Raw genomic sequence first — 18,851 nt, 5'->3', positions numbered from 1 at the left:
ATGCCCAAGTCTGTCTCGTAACCGACTCGCGGATCAACCTTCCTGCCTGTCCGTAATAATCTGCCACAAGTGCAAAGGGCATTCCGCTCCTGAAACCTCTGCGTCTGGTGCCAGCTCCCAGAAGCGCTCCCACTGCAAACGAGACAAAGCATCCGCTATAGAGTTTTGCACGCCCGGCACATGCACCGCAATAATCCAAGCATTCAATTCCAGGCACTGTATCACCAGTTCCCTCACTAGATTAATCACCGGGGGGAGAAGAAGCGGACAAAGTGTTGATTACCGACACCACACTCATGTTATCACAATGAAACCTAACTCTCCTATTCTCAAACATCTCGCCCCAAATCCATACTGCCACAACAATGGGGAACAATTTCAACAAAACCAGATTTTGCCAACGCTCCACCGACCCCTACAATAGGCCCCATATCCAACCCCGCCTGCTGGGTCCATATAAAACTCACAATCGAAATTATTCAAAAATTGCTGTTGAATCAATGATCTACCATTGTAAGTCTCCAAAAACCGCTGCCACACCGCCAGATCCTCCCTGTGTTCCCTAGTCATCCGAATGAAATGATGCGCTAAACGCACCCCGGCCATCGCGCCGGACAACCTACGGCAAAATTTTCGGCCCATGGACATGATCCTGCATGCAAAATTCAACCGGCCTAGCAACGACTGCAACTCCTTCAATGTCACCTTCCTTAGGCTGGTTTCACATTAGCGTTTACGGCCACAGCGTCGGGCTGCGCACGGTCGCTGCTAAGCCCCGCCCCCTGCCACGCCTCCGCCGGTAGCTCCACCTACGGGCGCATGACGCTGCATGCATCCTGCGTCCCCTATCTTTATCACTGGGGGCGCAGGCCGTGCGCAGTATGCGTTTGGCGGCGCATGCGTCCTTTTGACGGTGCGCCGAGCGCAACCAAATTGCAACAGGTTGCGTTTGGCGCTGGTCGGTGCACCGTCAAAAGGACACAGACACCGCCAAAATGCATACTGCGCACAGCCTGCGTCTCCAGTGATAAAGATAGGGGACGCAGGACGCATGCAGCGTCATGCACCCGTAGGCGGATCTACCGGCGGAGGCGCGGCAGGGGGCGGGGCTTAGCGGCGGCCGTGCGCAGCCCGACGCTGCGGCCGTAAACGCTAATGTGAAACTAGCCTGAATCTCCTAACCCTAAGTACTCCCTGCTTCAACAACGACAGTTTATCCTCCGGTAGCCGACACTCCATTCTTTCTGAAACAATCAGTATACCCAGAAAACTCAAAACCATACAAGGGCCTTCGGTCTTTTCCCTCGCCAACGGCACCCCAAAACTCTCTGCAACCCATTCCATGGCGGCCAAGGTGTTCCTACATAAAACCGACTCTGGTGGACCTATAAACAAAAAATTGACCAAATAATGAATGACAGATGGAACACCGGAAACATCCCTAACCACCCATTCCAAAAAGGAACTGAACGTTTCAAACAAAAAACACGAGATTGCGCAACCCATCAGCAAACACCTATCAAGAAATACCCTCCTTTCCAAAAACATCCCAATAACGGAATGCTTTCCGGGTGCACCGGTAGCAATCTAAAGGCCAACTCGATGTCAGTTTTAGCCAACAAAGCCCCCGTGCCATATTTGCGAACCCATTGTACTGCCGTGTCAAAAGATGTGTATACTATCGAACACAACTCCTGAGCAATACCATCATTGACCGACAACCCCTTTGGATAAGATAGATGCTGTATTAACCTAAATTTATTAGGTTCCTTTTTTGGCACCACCCCCAACAGGGAAACAATCACCCCTTCAAGTGGTAGTAACGCAAACGGCCCCGCCATCCTACCAAATTCGACTTTCTTTTGTAATTTTGCAGTAACCACTTCCGAGTGCAGATCGGCCGACCTCAAATTCTTAATTGAAAAAGGTACCGTGTGGCTGGGAGGGGGTATCCTAAAACCCTCTGCGAAACCCGTCCGGATCATCCTGGCCTTATCTTGATCCGGGTATCTACTTAGAAAGGGGGCCATCCTTTGAAGCCTCACCGGCGTCTCTCCCTTGACCGGCACCCATCGCTGGCTTACCCCTTGCTTTCCTAAAACATTTTGAGGCCCCATGTGAGCCACCGTTGCAATGGGAGCACACGTGTTTGAATTTACAGGTGCTGCCATATTTGCACTGACCCTCATTGAATTGCCAGCACGTTCCTGATTTTTCTTTTCCTCCTTGTGCACCCTGACCACTGCTTCCGAGCCCCCCCCTGCTGATTGCCACTACCTCCGCTGCCATGAAAGGACTGCCCGTACCTGACTGGCGCGACCACTTTTAACCAGAGCCCAATGTCTTTCTGGTTCCACCTAATCTCCGGCCTCACCGCCTTCCTCTGTCTAAATTGTTCGTCATAGCGCAGCCACGCCTGCCCACCAATCACATTGAGGTAACAAAACAGACCCGAACAGTTTTCGGGAGCCTTTTCCCCTATAAGACTTGTCAATATCACAAATGCCTGCAATCAGTTCACAAATGTCTGCGGAATAAGCCGCCACCTCCTTTTTTCCTCCTCCTCTTTCTTACTATCGTCTTTCTTCCCCTTATCCAAATTAAACTTCTCAAGGGGGAGAAGGGAGAAAATCTCCACATACTCATCCCGCCAGATCTTTTCTTTTACCTCCTTTTTCAAATGCGCCCCCAAAGGTCCCTCGAAGCACACGCACACTTCCCCTTTTGCCCTGTCGTCCAATTTTACCGAATCTCCCTTATCCTTTTCAGTGTGAACCAATACAGATACCCCTCCTATTGGCATGTTCTCTCCAACTGGCCTCAATGACTCCCTGGCCAAGGGTGGCCCGACCCCCACACCCGGGAGCCAAGCCCCCACGGGTGACGTCCCAGACCCGCTCACGGCCCCCCTCCATTCTTTTTAAAATTTGGGACAAACTACACAAAACATCCCACAAGCCTGGTGCCTCCGCGCCGATTACTCCCCCCATCCCCCTTTCATCCAACCCTGACCTCTGACTCACCCCGACCCCTCGTGCTATAGCCCCCGTGGGCGACAAACAAGACATTGACTCATACTCATATGGCTGTGCGGGTGCTGTGTCCCCGCCAGTCGGACGTCCCGAATCCTGCTACTGTTCGCCGCCGTCCTCCAAATCTTCAGTGCTGCTCCGCTGGCCCTCGCCCCTGGCCTCCTTGTCACCAGGGGGGCGGAGCTCCTGCGGCACCCCGTACCAACGACCTCCTCCTCGATCTGGACCGCGCTTGCCCGTCAGACCCAGGCCGATTAGGCCGGGCCGCTCCACACCCCCGTGACCTGCCAGGCAGCTCGTCCTCACTGCCCGCTGCTCCCATTGCCTGCGGATAGCTGCTTGGGCCCGCGCGCCGATTTTGGCTCATCTTTCATCGTTTTTAAGAAATCTCAATATGGAAGAAGCCAGGAGCCATTTGGTGAGCTGCATTTCTTGCTACATGTTCAGACTTACCAGTGGAAAAGCCAAACTTCACATGCCACAAATGCAAGCTTGTGTCCCTGTTGGAGGAAAAGCTGCAAAGTCTCGAAGAGAGGTTAGCTACGTTGAAGATCATTAAGGAAGGTGAAGAGTTCTTGGACAGAGCAGAATTATCTCTTCATGTTACAGAAAGAGAAGAAATTCGAAGTGCACCTGAAGAAACAGAGGAATGGAGACATGTGACCCAGAGAAGCAGGAGGATCAGGAGGCAGTCAGCACCCATACTGCTGAGGAACCAGTACCAGGCTCTCACGCAGGAAAACGATGAAGAAATACATCAGGATAAGACTTTGCCAACAAACAGCAACCTTGTACGCCTTCAGAGTCCTCCTGGATGGAGAAAGAAAAATGTTGTGAAGAAGAAACGGAGAGTGGTGGTCATGGGGGATTCCCTGTTGAGAGGAACAGAGGCCGCTATCTGCAGACCGGATATAACTTCAAGAGAAATGTGCTGTCTTCCAGGTGCAAAAATTAAAGATGTGTCTGACAGGATATCAGGACTCTTCAGACCTACAGATGACTACCCATTCCTGCTACTACATGTGGGGACAAATGACACCGCAAGAAACGACCTGGAAACCATCTGCAGAGACTTTGAAGACTTAGGCAAGAACGTGAAAGACCTGGGAGCGCAGGTGGTCTTCTCTTCAGAGGCGTAGCTTGAGCTTTTGCCGCCCGGGGCTGTTCCCGAATTTGGCGCCCCCCCGGGCGGTGGTTGGCCTGCTCGGATGCGGGGTCTGGAAAGGAATAAAATGGCCGCGCTTGGGAGGGGGTACCGGCCTGGGCGGTTACTGGTTAGGGATGTTAATGATTATACATACAGACATTCTGACACACTGCCTGCGACAGTGCTCCCAGGCAGCACAGACAGTAATGTGCAGGCTCAGCTCCGCCTCCTCTGCCCCTGGCCGCAGTATAAGTTACACTTACACAGGCTGCCTGCTGTGTGTGTGACTGTGTGACACTGACGAAGGAAGCCGCCCGCAGGGAGAGCTCAGCAGCTGACTGAGCATGGAGGGAGGCTGGGGAGAGGCAGAGCGTCCTCCTCCCAAATGGTGAGTGACCCACCTGCGCTAGCCGCTGCCAAAATCTCCTGCTATACACACAGTCTTCTCCTGTCACTGTGCCTCGGCCGCCTCCACGCTTCTCTCCCACAGCACAGAGAGGAGGAATTTCAGCTCCTGCCGTGCTGCGCCGCACCCACACACGTGCCGCCTGGGGCGGCCCGCACTCCCGCACCCCCCTTCCTACGCCACTGCTTCTCTTCCATCCTCCCAGTGGATGGCCATGGAACAAGGAGGTGGAATAAGATTCTGCAGGTGAACAACTGGCTACGTCGATGGTGCCGTCAGCAACGATTTGGATTTATGGATCACGGATTGAATTACCTTTACGATGGACTACTTGCTAGAGATGGGGTGCACCTTACGAAGACTGGAAAACATGTATTTGGAAGTCGTCTTGCTACACTTGTAAGGAGAGCTTTAAACTAGAACAACATGGGAAGGGAAGCAAAAGACCAGAAAAAGCCATACACCTGACAAATGCTATTGAGAACTCTGCTATTAGAAGTGGAAAGGAAGAACAAAGACGAAAGAATCTAATTAATAAAAATATTGGTGAAAGAGAAACCAATCACAAACTAAAATGTTTCTATACTAATGCAAAAAGCATGGGCAACAAACAAGGAGAATTGGAACTACTAACACAGGAAAAGAAATATGATGTCATTGGAATCACTGAAACTTGGTGGGACGATACACATGATTGGAATACAAGACCAGAAGGATACAACTTATTTGCAAGAAACAGACTTGATAAACGAGGAGGTGTCGTATTGTATGTTAGAAACGCGTATATCTGCACAGAGATCCAAGCTTCAGAGACAGGGAGTTCTGTGGAAACTGTTTGGGTAAGAATACAAGGACAGAACAATGGAAAGGACACCATTGTAGGCATTTACTACAGGCCGCCTGTGCAAGCCGAAGATATGGATGAACTCTTTATGCATCAAATGGCCAAGTTCTCCAAAAAATATGACATAGTTGTCATGGGAGATTTCAACTATCCAGACATTTGTTGGGAATCTCTCTCAGGCAAAACTAACAGGTCAAGGAAATTCTTATCCTCTCTTGCTGACAACTTTATCTTCCAAAAGGTAGGGGAGAAAACAAGGGGAACTGCTACCTTGGATCTAATCCTTATAAACAGGGAGGAAATGGTTGAGGAGGTAAAAGTGGCTGGGACCCTAGGAGGTAGCGACCATGCTATTTTAGAATTTTGGATAACTAGAGGAGGAAGACCTGTGAAGACTCAGACGTCAAGGTTAGATTTCAGAAAGGCAGATTTTAAGGGATTCAGAAAGAGAATTGGAGGGATCCAATGGCTGGATATCCTTAAAGACAAAAATGTCCAGGAAGGATGGGAAATCTTGAAAAATGAAATTCTCAAAGCACAATTGTTAACAATTCCGAAAAGAGGGAAGAATAGGAAGCATTTAAGGAAGCCAGGATGGATGAACACAGAACTTAAGCACATGCTAAAAAGGATGAAAAAAATGTTTATAAAATGGAAAGAGGGAGGCATATCTAAAGAAGAATATAATGCTGTCTGCAGAACCTGCAGGGCACAAATCAGATTATCTAAAGCTGACAATGAATTGAGGCTTGCAAGAGATGTCAAAAGCAATAATAAAGGATTTTGGGGATATGTCAAAAGTAAAAGAAAAGTCAAAGATGCTATAGGATTTTTACAGGATGAAAATGATGAAATGGTAAGACAGGATGTTGAGATGGCCGAACTTTTAAATTCCTATTTTGCATCTGTTTTCTCTCAGAAAGGAAATGTAACATCAACTGTTCTTCACTGTCCTATTAAGGGAATAGAAGAATCCAGGATATCTATGAACAGAACTATAGTGAGGAAACACTTAGCTAACCTAAATGAATTCAAGTCTCCAGGTCCAGATGAATTACACCCCAGAGTACTGAAGGAGATAGCAGAAGAAATTTTTGAACCCCTCTCCATAATCTTTGAAAATTCTTGGAGAACAGGAGAAGTCCCAGTAGACTGGAGAAGAGCAAATGTTGTTCCTATCTTCAAAAAGGGGAAGAAGATGGACCCAGGCAACTATACGCCGGTGAGTCTGACTTCTATACCAGGAAAGATCTTTGAGCAAATTATTAAACAACATGTATGTCAGTACCTGGATAAGAATGAAGTGATTAAACAGAGTCAGCATGGGTTTGTAACTAATAAGTCATGTCAGACTAACTTAATTTCCTTCTATGACGGAATCACTGATTGGGTGGATCAAGGAAATGCTGTAGATATAGTATATCTTGACTTCAGCAAAGCATTTGACAAATTATCTCATACAATCCTTATTGAAAAAATGACTAAGTATGGAATGGACAAGGCAACTGTTAGGTGGATTCATAACTGGCTTAGTGATCGGACCCAAAGAGTGGTCGTAAATGGCTTCACATCCAGCTGGAAGAATGTCTCAAGTGGTGTACCACAGGGCTCTGTCCTGGGCCCTGTATTGTTCAACATCTTTATCAACGATTTAGATAAAGGAATTGAGGGTAAACTGATTACATTTGCTGATGACGCAAAGCTAGGAGGGATAGCTAATACTAGAGAAGAGAGTTCATTGGAGAGATCTCTGTATTGCCCTCTGATATACTTCTACATATATATTCGGTCTCCCCTAAGTCTTCTCTTTTCTAGAGTAAATAGACCTAATTTTGATAACCTTTCTGGGTATTGTAGTGAATCAACTCCATTTATCATTTCAGTAGCCCGCCTTTGAACCCTTTCAAGTAAACTGATTAAATTTGCTGATGACACAAAGCTAGGAGGGATAGCTAATACTAGTGAAGAGAGAGAGAGGATTCAAAAAGATATAAATAAACTGGAGAAGTGGGCAGCAACTAACAGAATGGTTTTTAACAGGGAAAAATGCAAAGTACTACATCTGGGCAATAAAAATGAAAAAAGCATATACAGAATGGGAGGAATAGGGCTAAGTGACAGCACATGTGAAAAAGACTTGGGTATACTAATAGATCACAGACTGAATATGAGTCAACAGTGTGATGCAGCAGCAAAAAAGGCAAATGCAATTCTAGGATGTATTAACAGAAGCATACAGTCTAGATCACGTGAAGTCATTATTTCCCTCTACTCCTCTTTGGTCAGACCTCATCTGGAATATTGAGTCCAGTTTTGGGCACCACATTTTAAAAAAGACATCAACAAACTGGAGCAAGTTCAGAAAAGAGTGACCAGAATGGTGACCGGTCTGCAAACCCTGCCTTATGAGGAAAGGTTGCAGGATTTGGGAATGTTTAGCTTGCAAAAGAGAAGACTGAGAGGAGACTTAATAGCTGTCTACAAATATCTAAAGGGCTGTCACATTGTAGAAGGATCAACTTTATTCTCATTTGCACAAGGAAAGACTAGAAGCAATGGGATGAAACTGAATGGGAGGAGACACAGATTAGATATTAGAAAAAACTTTTTGACAGTTAGAGTGATCAATGAGTGGACCAAGCTGCCATGAGAAGTGGTGAGTTCTCCTTCAATGGATGTCTTCAAACAGAGGCTGGACAGACATCTGACTGGGATGATTTAGCGAATCCTGCTTTGAGCAGGGGGTTGGACCAGATGGCCCAGGAGGTCCCTTCCAACTCTGCGATTCTATGATTCTATGACTCTCCCCCGTGCTCTCCTCTCAGTCAGCCCTCCACTAGGGCTGCCTTCAGATGCCCTCACTGCGATTGCATTCTCGGGGTCCACCTCCATGGCAGTGCTGGCCGTCACCCCTGGCCTGCGCACCTGCACTGATGCTGCCTCCGATCTCTCCCGGGAGGCCGCCCGCCTCCCTACTGTGCCGCGGGCCCCAGGTGCCGCACTCCTTGCCGCCACCGGCCGCACTTCCGGTGCGGCCTTCACCACAGCGGCTCCCCGCCGACCCGTGCCCGCTGGCTGGCTAGGTGGATTCCTGCCGGGTGGCTCAGGGCGAGAGGAAGCTGCGCCGCTGCCGCCAGCCTCCGCAGGGTCCCCGGAGGGGCTCCTTGGCCTGTGCCGGCTGCGCGTCGTTACCTCCGGCGAGAGCCTCTCTGGGGGCCTGGTCCTCCTCCTGCCAGCGCTCTCCCGGGTCCCGGCATCGCCTAGCAGGGAGGAGAGCTGCTCCTCCAGCCATCCTCCCCTCCTGGAATGCGCGACGTCCCACAGCCTCTCCAGCAGCGTGTCCATGGACTCCATGGTAAGGACTTCTGCTTCTTCTCCTGTTGTCTTCCGGCCGACATGAAAGTTTCCCGCACTTTCCCCTGACCCTATATATCTCCCCACCCCCAACTCTCCTCCCCTATCCCTGAACCACCAATCCTATCCTATCCACCTCATTTTAAAACGAAATAAAAACCCCTTTATGTCCCAGTGCAGTCATGTGGGGCTTACATACGAACTGCGCCTATTCCTGCCCCTTCTATCTATTGGCTTTTTCTAACCTCGAGATGTGATTTATATGTGAGCAGTGGACTTTGATCTGAGCATAAAGCACAGTCTCGTCCATCGCTGGTCTCTGACAATCTTTCACAGCCCTTGGTCCTCTGAGCTCTGCCCCATCCAGTATTACAGAAACTAGTGTCCTCATCAATGACATAAAATGGAGCAGTGTGAACGAAAATAGGGGCAACATCTAAGAATATGCTAGGGAACGCCTCTGAAATATTTGCATGTATTTTTGGTAGGAAACTACACTGCTGGTCTGTTTTGTTTGTAAGCTGGCACATTCTGGACCATTTTTTTGGTTTTATCACTCTGTTAGATGCCCGGTCATTGCTTACTGACAATGCCAGACTGACTTTATAATTGTTCATCTCCATGACGTTACTAGAGACCTGACCGTGCCAACATTAGAGACCTGACTCTGCCATCATCAGAGACCTGACCATGTCCATACTATAGACCTGGCCGTGTCATCTACAGAGACTTGACCATAATGATTCCAAAGACCTGAATATGACATCACCAGAGACCGGACCATAACGTTACCATAGACCTGATTATGGTATCACCAGAGATCTGACCTTAATGCTACCAGAGAAATGACTGTGCCAACAACATAGACCTGACCATGCCATTACCAGAACCTGACCATGATGTTAGAGAACTGACTGTCTCATCACCAGAGGCCTGGATATGCCATCAATAGACACATGACTGTGGCAGTTATCAATATTTTCTTTACCAGTTATGGAAACCAGATAAATTAATCTTCCCATATAGTCCACAGGACTAGTCTGGTTTCCATCTGTTGGCTTTTTCTTACCTCTGAGATGTGATTTGGATTCTTGCAGTGATGACCTTGCTACTGGTAGATTGATCTGAGCGTAAAGCACAGTCTCCTCCATCGCTGGCCTCTGACAATCTTTCACAGTCCTTGGTCCTCAGAGCTCTGCACTATCCAGTATTACTCTAACTAGAGCACTCAACAGTGACATAAAATGGAGCAGTGTGACTGAAAATAGGGCATCATCTAAGAATATGCTAGGGAACGCCTCTGCATTATTTGCATATATTCTTGGTAGGAAGTTGCACTGCCACTCTGTTTTTTGTAAGCTGGCGCATTCTAGACTATTTTTTTTAGTTTTCACACTCTGTTAGATGCCCGGTCATTGCTTACTGACAAGGCCAGACTGACCAGAGACCTGACAATGCTATAATCAGTGACCTGGCCATGCCATCAACAGAGACCTAATCATGATGGTACAAGAGACCTTACCATGCCATAATCAGAAACCTGACTACACCATCACCAGAGAGCAGACCGCGTTATAATCAGAGACCTGACTGTGCCATCAGAGGCCTGACCATGTCATAATCATACTGAACCTGTCAAAGACTGAACTCCTGGTGTTTCCTCCCGCTACTAATGTACCTATACCCGACATTGCCATTTCTGTGGGTGGTTCCACTATTACTCCCCAGCAACAGGCCCGCTGTCTTGGGGTCATACTTGATTCCGAGCTTTCCTTTGCCCCCCACATTCGATCACTGGCTCGCTCTTGTCATCTGCACCTCAAAAACATTTCTAGAATTCGACCTTTTCTTACTTTTGACTCTGCAAAAACTCTTACTGTTTCTCTTATTCATTCTCGTCTCAACTATTGTAACTCTCTTCTAATCGGTCTCCCTCTTACCAAACTCTCCCCTCTCCAATCTGTCTTGAATGCTGCAGCCAGGATCATATTCCTCACCAATCGTTACACCGATGCCTCTACCTTGTGCCAGTCATTACACTGGCTACCCATCCACTCCAGAAATCAGTATAAACTTATTACCCTCACCCACAAAGCCCTCCATGGCTCAGCACCACCCTACATCTCCTCCCTTGTTTCAGTATACCACCCTACCCGCGCCCTCCGTTCTGCTGATGACCTGAGGTTAGCACCCTCAATAGTCAGAACCTCCCACTCCTGTCTCCAAGACTTTACACGTGCCGCGCCAATTATTTGGAATGCACTTCCCAGGTCAATACGATTAGTCCCCAATCCCCACAATTTTAAGCGTGTCCTGAAAACGCATTTATTCAGACTGGCCTATCGCCTCAACACATTAACCTAACCTATCCCTGTGTGGCACAGCCAAAAGTTTTACCATAACCAGGTTCCCAGCATCATGTTCCCACATGCTTTATGCATCCATTAGCCCTCTGTGTCTGTACTGTTACACACCTAACATTATGGCTGGTCCATACAATCAGGGCAACTGTTACCACCCACCTTTCCTGTCTCCCCTTTTCCTCATAGACTGTAAGCTTGCGAGCAGGGCCCTCACTCCTCTTGGTATCTGTTATGATCTATGTGATTATTGTTATGCTGTAATGTCTATTGTCTGTACAAATCCCCTCTGAAATGTAAAGTGCTGCAGAATATGTCGGCGCTATAAAAATAAAATTTATTATTATTATTATTATTAATCACAGACCTGACAACTGATCATGCATAACTAGAGAGTTAAGCATAACATTACCAGAGGCCTAATTATAGCATTACCAGAGACCTGACTTTGCTATCATCAAAGACCTGACCGTGCCACCACCAGAAACCTGATTGCGCCATCACCAAAGACCTGACAATGATCTTACTAGAGACCTGACTGTGCCATCACCAGACAACTGATCATAGCATAACTAGAGAGTTAAGCATAACATTACCAGAGGCCTAATTATAGTATTACCAGAGACCTGATTTTGCTAACATCAAAGACCTGACTGTGCCATTGTAGGTACATGTGCCGACTGGGGGGTAGTCCCTTTCGGCAGCGAACAGACTGGACACAGAAACCACGGTACGTTCAAACAGGTCCTCTTTATTGGCCATCCTTTCGATGACCACAGCAACACGACAGCTTCTACGCACAGGCCCGGGTACCTTGCACCTCCTGCTTTCCCTTAAAAGTGACGTCCCTCGCAGTTCTTTCACTGTGGTTGCCTTAGGTCAACCACCACAGCGCTTCCCCTGGCCGAGTCCGTCCGTCTGGTACCCCGGGCATCTTCTGTCCTGCGGCTATTCTGTCAGGGCCACCCCCTGACTGTCTCTCCTTCCAGTCCCTTCCGGAGCTCTTCCTTCTTCAGTCTTTTCCTACGCTGAACTCCTCCTCCTGGACTGGCTTCCCTGGGGCTCTCTCTCTCCCTTTTTATTCCCCTGCCTGGGAATTCCCCTCTCGAGTCCCCGTAACTCTGCCCACCATGACTTTGCTGTTTCTTAAGCATTAGCTGCTGTTAAGTCCTTTCCCTTCTTACTTTTGTCTCCCTCTAGTGGCCAAACCTCAGTACTGCACTGTCTCCTTTCCCTGCTAGTCTTTGTCTCCCCCTAGTGGCCAAAACCCAGTCCTACACTATCTGTTCCTAATTCCAGCTGTTTCCCCAAACATATATACAAATTCTCGTCAGGTATACTTACTGCGCATCTTTACATTCACTTTCCTGCTTCAGATTTTACCATTGTCGTCCCAGACAATCTCATCCCCTTCATTTTCCCTTTTTGAACTTCCACACTCTCTTTTTTCCATGTGACCAGCTGTCGAGCAGAGTCCGGAGCCTAATAGCTCTATGCGGGATGCTGAACAGAGGCGGGAGCAATCATGCTCAGAGTAGCTTACGCCTCTATGACAATTCCCTTTTATTGGGGTAGGACCACCCGGACTCCTCAATGGGTGCTCTCTCCCACTTTTCTCACCTTCAGATTTGTGTTATGAATGGGTCACCGAGGAGGATGGCAGGCCCAGGCTAAGCCACCAGAAAACCAGAGAGGTTGGTAACTATGCCGATTGCAGACCCCTGATCCTATCCACACAACTAGCAGTAGCCGTGGAGCGTACCTACGATGCCCTAGATGCCTCTGCACAGCCGGAGAGCTAACTAAGCCTAAAACAAGAAAGGGGAAATCTAAACTGCCCCGGAGCAGACCCCAAAGGAATAGATAGCCCCCAAACATATATTGTCTGTGAGACAAGATGAGTCACAAATGCAGGCAGAAAAATAGACTTAGCAAACGATGGGGCCAAAACTTATTAAACAGGACAGGAAAGGAAAGACACTGTCTGCAATCACACAAAAAACCCTGAAAAATCCAACACGTCTGATGTACAAAAAAACACTGAGGTCTCACGACTTCGCCCCCACTATATCAGCAGTCCGGTATAAACTGAAAGCAAAGCAAAAGAGACCAACAGGGGACTGAACAAACTGACACAAGCAGTAACATATGGAGTGGTGGTCCAGCACAGTCCCCAGCAGGAGCAAGCTGAACCCGCACAACAAGCAGAGATAGACAAAACCAGATCAGATGCAAAGGATTAGCAAATGAACCACTTAGCTGAACAATGCAGGATCAGAGCAGGAGACATCAGACCTCAGAATGCACAGGAAAGAAATCACCAGCAGGGATTGAAGGAAGTCTGCTAACTTAAATACTCCAATCAGTAACCCCAGATCTCCGATCGTCATCATCATCATCATCAGGTGGCAGACCTCTGGCAATCTGGCCAGCTCCACTACCTCCAGTAACCACCAGAGGGAGCCCTGAAAGAAAATTCACAGGAGATTTGCATTCAACTCTCTAGGGTAACACGACCGAGGCTCCGGCCTACCAGGTCACCGTGTGCTCCCCTCCTTCACTTTGGGGTATTTTTGCTACTTAGGACCTGACCTATGGACCGCCGTCTGTTCCAATTCCACAAACCATCTTGTACCTTCAGTTATAATCAGTCATAGCAAGCATTTTCCTCCAATTTTGTACCCGGACCTATTGAACATTTTTCATTTTTTAATATAGACATCATTTAAACTAGTCACTATCCCCGTTTTTTCAAGGGCACCATTTCTACAACCTTGCTCATCTTAAATTGTACATCATTATTAAAATCTTCATGATGAAATGTTTCAAACATTTATCAACAATATTTTAAACAGTGGTGCGCCCCCTTCTTTTGTGGGAAGCACCTCCACACATCCCTGCCGTGTCAGGAGATGGGGTCTCTAACCCCGAGGGGACACGGTACAGTCCCCATGCTGCGCAACAGCGCACAGCAGTCCAGGTAGTCCGTATTCAGCAGTGCTCCGGGCCGTCCGTCTCCTGATGGCCGATGTTCCGCCAACAGCAAGGAACTCCACAGCCGTGGAGCCCCCGGGATGTCCTGACTGGTCCTGGGCCCCGAGTATCCTTAGTGCCCGAGGCCCAAGAGTCCACCTCCCCCTCATGGGGTCCCGCATTCCTCAGGGTACAGAATAACTGCCATGGCATAGTAGCGGCGGGGCATTATTCCTAGTAAAAGGATACCCGGTCTCCCATCTGCAGGGCCCTCCCATGCTTAATGGAGGCCACGTTCAGGTACACCTTGTGGCCGGTCTCCATTTCTCTGATGAAGCTGTAGCCCCTCTCGACATTCGTGTACACGAGCTGCCCGGTACACCAAGGGACAGACATGGCTTCCTCCCCCTTCTCGTGCAGCAGCGCCCAGACCTCCCGCTCTTTGGCCTTCTTCTGCAAGGTGATGTCAGCCATCCAGACAGAGGGCCCTGTATAGGCCACGGAGCCTGGCGAGTAGGGGCAGGGCAGAGGCGGTCGCAGGCACCGGCGAGCAGGCCGCGGCAGAGAGCGGGTTAGAGGCGGCCGCGGGTACCGGTGAGTAGGCCGCAGCCGGAGCCAAGAGTGGAGTCGAGGCGGCCGCGGGTACCGGTAAGTAGGCTGCTGCCAGAGGGGAGAGTGGGGCAGAGGTGGTCACGGGCACCAGTAAGTAGGCCGCGGCCGGGGCTGAGATTGGAGCAGAGGCGGCCATGAGTACCGGTGGGTGGGCCGCGGAGCCGGATGACCATGCCGCAGCTGCGGCCTGAATTGGGGCCAAAGCGGCGGTGGGCCTTGATGGATAGGCCGCCTTGGTATGGAGCACGGCAGGGGTGACCGCAGGCCTTAGTGAGCAGGCCGCCGATCCGCTCTTCACTGGAGCTGCGGGAAGGGGAGCCGCCGGGCGGGGCAGCTCAGGGTCAATGGCACGGACATCGGTTGGCCCTCCACCTGTCATGTTTAGTCTCAATGTAAAAATATGACGGCGATGTTTAGCGCCTTCGAGCCTCAGGAGCAAAGTTATCATGAATGTAGGTAATCTTATAATTTTCTGAAACTGAGGCCAAATCCCATGACCAGCCCTGTTAGGAGTTATACCATAAAATCCTCATGGAACCCACACTGATAAATGTCAAATATAAGAAGAATATAGAAAAAAATATACTGTATCTGGTGGTCAATGTGTTGGACTATTAAGGGATTAATCGCAATACTAAACTGGATAAACAAGAGACCAGGACACGATCAAAAAATCCAAAAAAAAGAGATTTAACCAAAATACAAACATTTTTATTTCACAGAATAGAAAAGGTGCATGGAGACATAAAGGGGGAACAGACAGCACATGCAATTGCGAGCTAAAGGGGCGCACATGCTGCAGAGTATATCATAAATCACAACATCAATAGATGTGTTGTAAACAAAACTCCATTGCACATCCCCAGAAGCAGAAGCCTGCGCATTTAAATTGAAACACACGACCAGTGCAATTAATAAAGCATAATGAGCAATAAATAAATACCTGGTGAAATGCCTGGAAATGCACGTGCAGTACGCCCTCCCCGACGCGTGTTTCGGCTGGCAAAAGCCTTTGTCAAGGGGTGAAAGGAGACAAACAAGATATGACACCACCAATGAAGATGTGACATCCATCACATGATTCATGTATGTCACTACGGTGGCCGGTAGAGACCCAATGAAGTGTCCGTTGTGTGCGACGTATCAGTCACCACAGTAACCATGACGCCACAGAGCCAGTGGAAGTCTGATTAAGCATCTACTGTATGAGACGCATGTGTAACCACGACAACCGAGATGCCAGACGGCGTCGGCATCACGTGTCCAGTGGCGTCATAGTCATATGACCACACACGCCACTTCAACACGAAAGAGACGATGAGAGCCGAGGGACGACCTGGGACCACAGCACGCATGCATACCAGTGTCGGCATGATACAGACCAAATAATAACAGGGGTAAGGTCCATAAAGTTCTCAAAACGGACATGTGTCTAATATAAGTGGCAAAAAAACCAATACACTATAATATAGATATATTAAAAGCCCCCTACTACAAATATAAAGAACAATCATATAATGGAATGATCCATATAAGCATTAGAACAGTCAGGAGTTAGAAGTGACACATAGATGATATGTGCAGATCTGAATTAGTCATAAGTGAATCATATAGTAATACAATCCACCCATGTGACAATAGATGAGTGCAGGTCTACGCCAGTCACAATACAAGGGCAGGAGAATAAGAGTCATGTCCAAAGCAAAAACATGTACCATGCCCGAAAAAAAAAAGGGGCAGCAGCGAGAGACTGCACACACCACACCAATAAATTAACAAACAGTGATAAATAGGATGCAAATAATTAACATACAAAGGTGTATATATATATATATCGCCAAATACTGAAATGTCATGCAGATAATGTCCACATCCGAAGAGTACCATAGACCCATCCCAAATGTCCATCATAGGATGTCACCAGGACGTCCGTGCTATTGTTCGGGTTCTACTGTCCCAACACGAGAAGAATTATCTAGGTAGAAAGACAAAATGAGCAGTTGTCAGTACACAGTGCGATGTAATATGATGACTGCAATATATAACCTCGGATGGGAGGAGGAGGAGGGCTTCATTATGGGATGATGTGTGGTGTGATTAGGGTTCTTTAGCGGTACAGAGAGAACAGACGCTCAGTTGCAATCTCCTTGTCAGCCACAAGATGTCGGTACAACCATGGCTCTCCGTTGTATCAGTCCGAGCAGTAACTTCCCTTGAGATCAATATTAAAGTCCAGGGTTGCTAAGATGACCACTTCAGTGTTCTTCATTAAGAAGCTTGTAAAACCCTTCATCTGAAGGTAAGGACCCGGTAAGAGAGTATGTGAGGGCTCTTGAATGTTGTGATTTACAAGTGGGGTCCACACTAGTTATATTCTGTTAGTGCAGTGGAGTAGATAGGGATAAAGTCTCGTAGTTTCCCCCTTAACGGAAACAACAAAAAAAAAAATTCAGACAAAGTCTGTAGAAGGATGTGTATAATTGTCCTCAGGACTTGCACTTATATTTATTCTAATCTGGTACTGCCTAGGGGCGGCAACCTAAAAGTCACCAAATATGGCGCCCCCGGGGCTCTCACTAGCTCCCCATATTATACCGCATTACAGATAAGGTAGGATTATAGGTCAGGGGATAGAGATGAGGAAACCAATAGGTAATAACATGGATGACAGTAGTCATAGAGAACTCAGTCTCAGAGTATAGCCTCAATGTTGGGGAATGAGAAACTATAAAAGCTCGTCCTCATAAAGTGACTGATAATCATAAAGGGATAATAGTAAACTTAGCCTCAGCTGCTTGTGACTCCCCGCGCTTCATCGTCCAGTCGGGTCATCAGGAAGTTTGGGAGATGAATGTGATTTGAGTTGATAGTACGCACAAGATGATTCTAGTACAGCCGGTAGTGAAATTGTGGGCTGTAAATATCCCTAAATTATGTCGAATTATCAGGATAATTGTCATGATCCAGACCTGGGTTGGAGTCCTGTTTTCCCTTTTTTCTGGTCTGGTCATGAAAGGGTTAACCTTGCTCATCCTCAGTCTGGGTTCAGGTTCACTATTTATCGCTGCTGCTTCCTGCAGGCGATGTCAGTTATAGTTTTTGCCTAGAGCTGCTGTAGCTGACTCTGATTGCTCTGATTTGTCCTCCTGTGTTTGCTGTCTGAACCCATATCTCTGTTTTCCCCCATTTCCATTTTGACACAGTGTTCCCCTTTAGTGTATTGACCTCCCGGTTCTGACTTGGCTTGTATCCTGACCTGCTTCTGTCTTTTGTCTTCTGGCTTATCTGCTCCTGAACGCTAATGACCTTCTCAGCTTGCATCTGTCTTTGAGTTTGTCTATTCCGCTTTGTACCGTGCTACAGTGTGTTGCTTGACTCAGCCTATCTGACTAATCTGCTGCCACATGTGGTACCCTGGCTGCTGCATTGCAAGCCTGCTTTGTTTGGGTGCAGTTCTGCATCCACTCAACTGCCATCTAGTGGAACCTGCACCTATCTGCATTGCAGTAGCCCTGAAATTGCAAAGTTGCAAGCTATTGTTTACTCTTAAACCCTGATCCTCAGGAGATGAGAGTCAGCAGGTGGGGATAATCATTTCCTTACTGCGGGAGGGACCTCAAATGTGGGCTTTCTCTTTACCTTCTTCTGCCCCTCAACGTGTGTCTGTGGATAAGTTCTTTGAGGCCTTAGGACTAGAGTTGAGCGAAATGGGTCGAAAAATTTCAAAAGTCGCCGACTTTTGGTAAAGTTGGGTTTCATGAAACAAAACCCGACCCTAGGGTGAGGTCGGCCACGAGCTCGGCGACTTTAGCGCCAAAGTCGCATTTCAAAAGTTTGTTTTCCGCCCTTTTTCAGCCAATCAGGATCCACGGACATTGTGGGCAACGTGATGACATAGGCAGGGGTCACCACCATCTTTGAGAAGGGCATGAAAGTGATTGGCTTGCTTTGGGGGGCGTCACAGGGGGTATAAAAGGGCGTGCACGCCGACCGCCATGTTACTCATGATGATCTCAGAATAGGGAGAGCTGCTACTGCTGCTGAATCTGTAGGGAGAGCGTTAGGCAGGGAAGAAGACACCAAAAACTGCTTCTGCTGCTGGCGATTTTGCCTGTACAACACA

The sequence above is a fragment of the Dendrobates tinctorius genome, unplaced genomic scaffold (assembly GCF_039654945.1).
Source record: "Dendrobates tinctorius isolate UK_male_01 unplaced genomic scaffold, ASM3965494v1 ptg000353l, whole genome shotgun sequence".
Taxonomy (NCBI): Eukaryota; Metazoa; Chordata; class Amphibia; order Anura; family Dendrobatidae; genus Dendrobates; species Dendrobates tinctorius.
The sequence above is the reverse complement of the archived record's forward strand: the minus strand, read 5'-3'. Positions refer to the sequence as shown.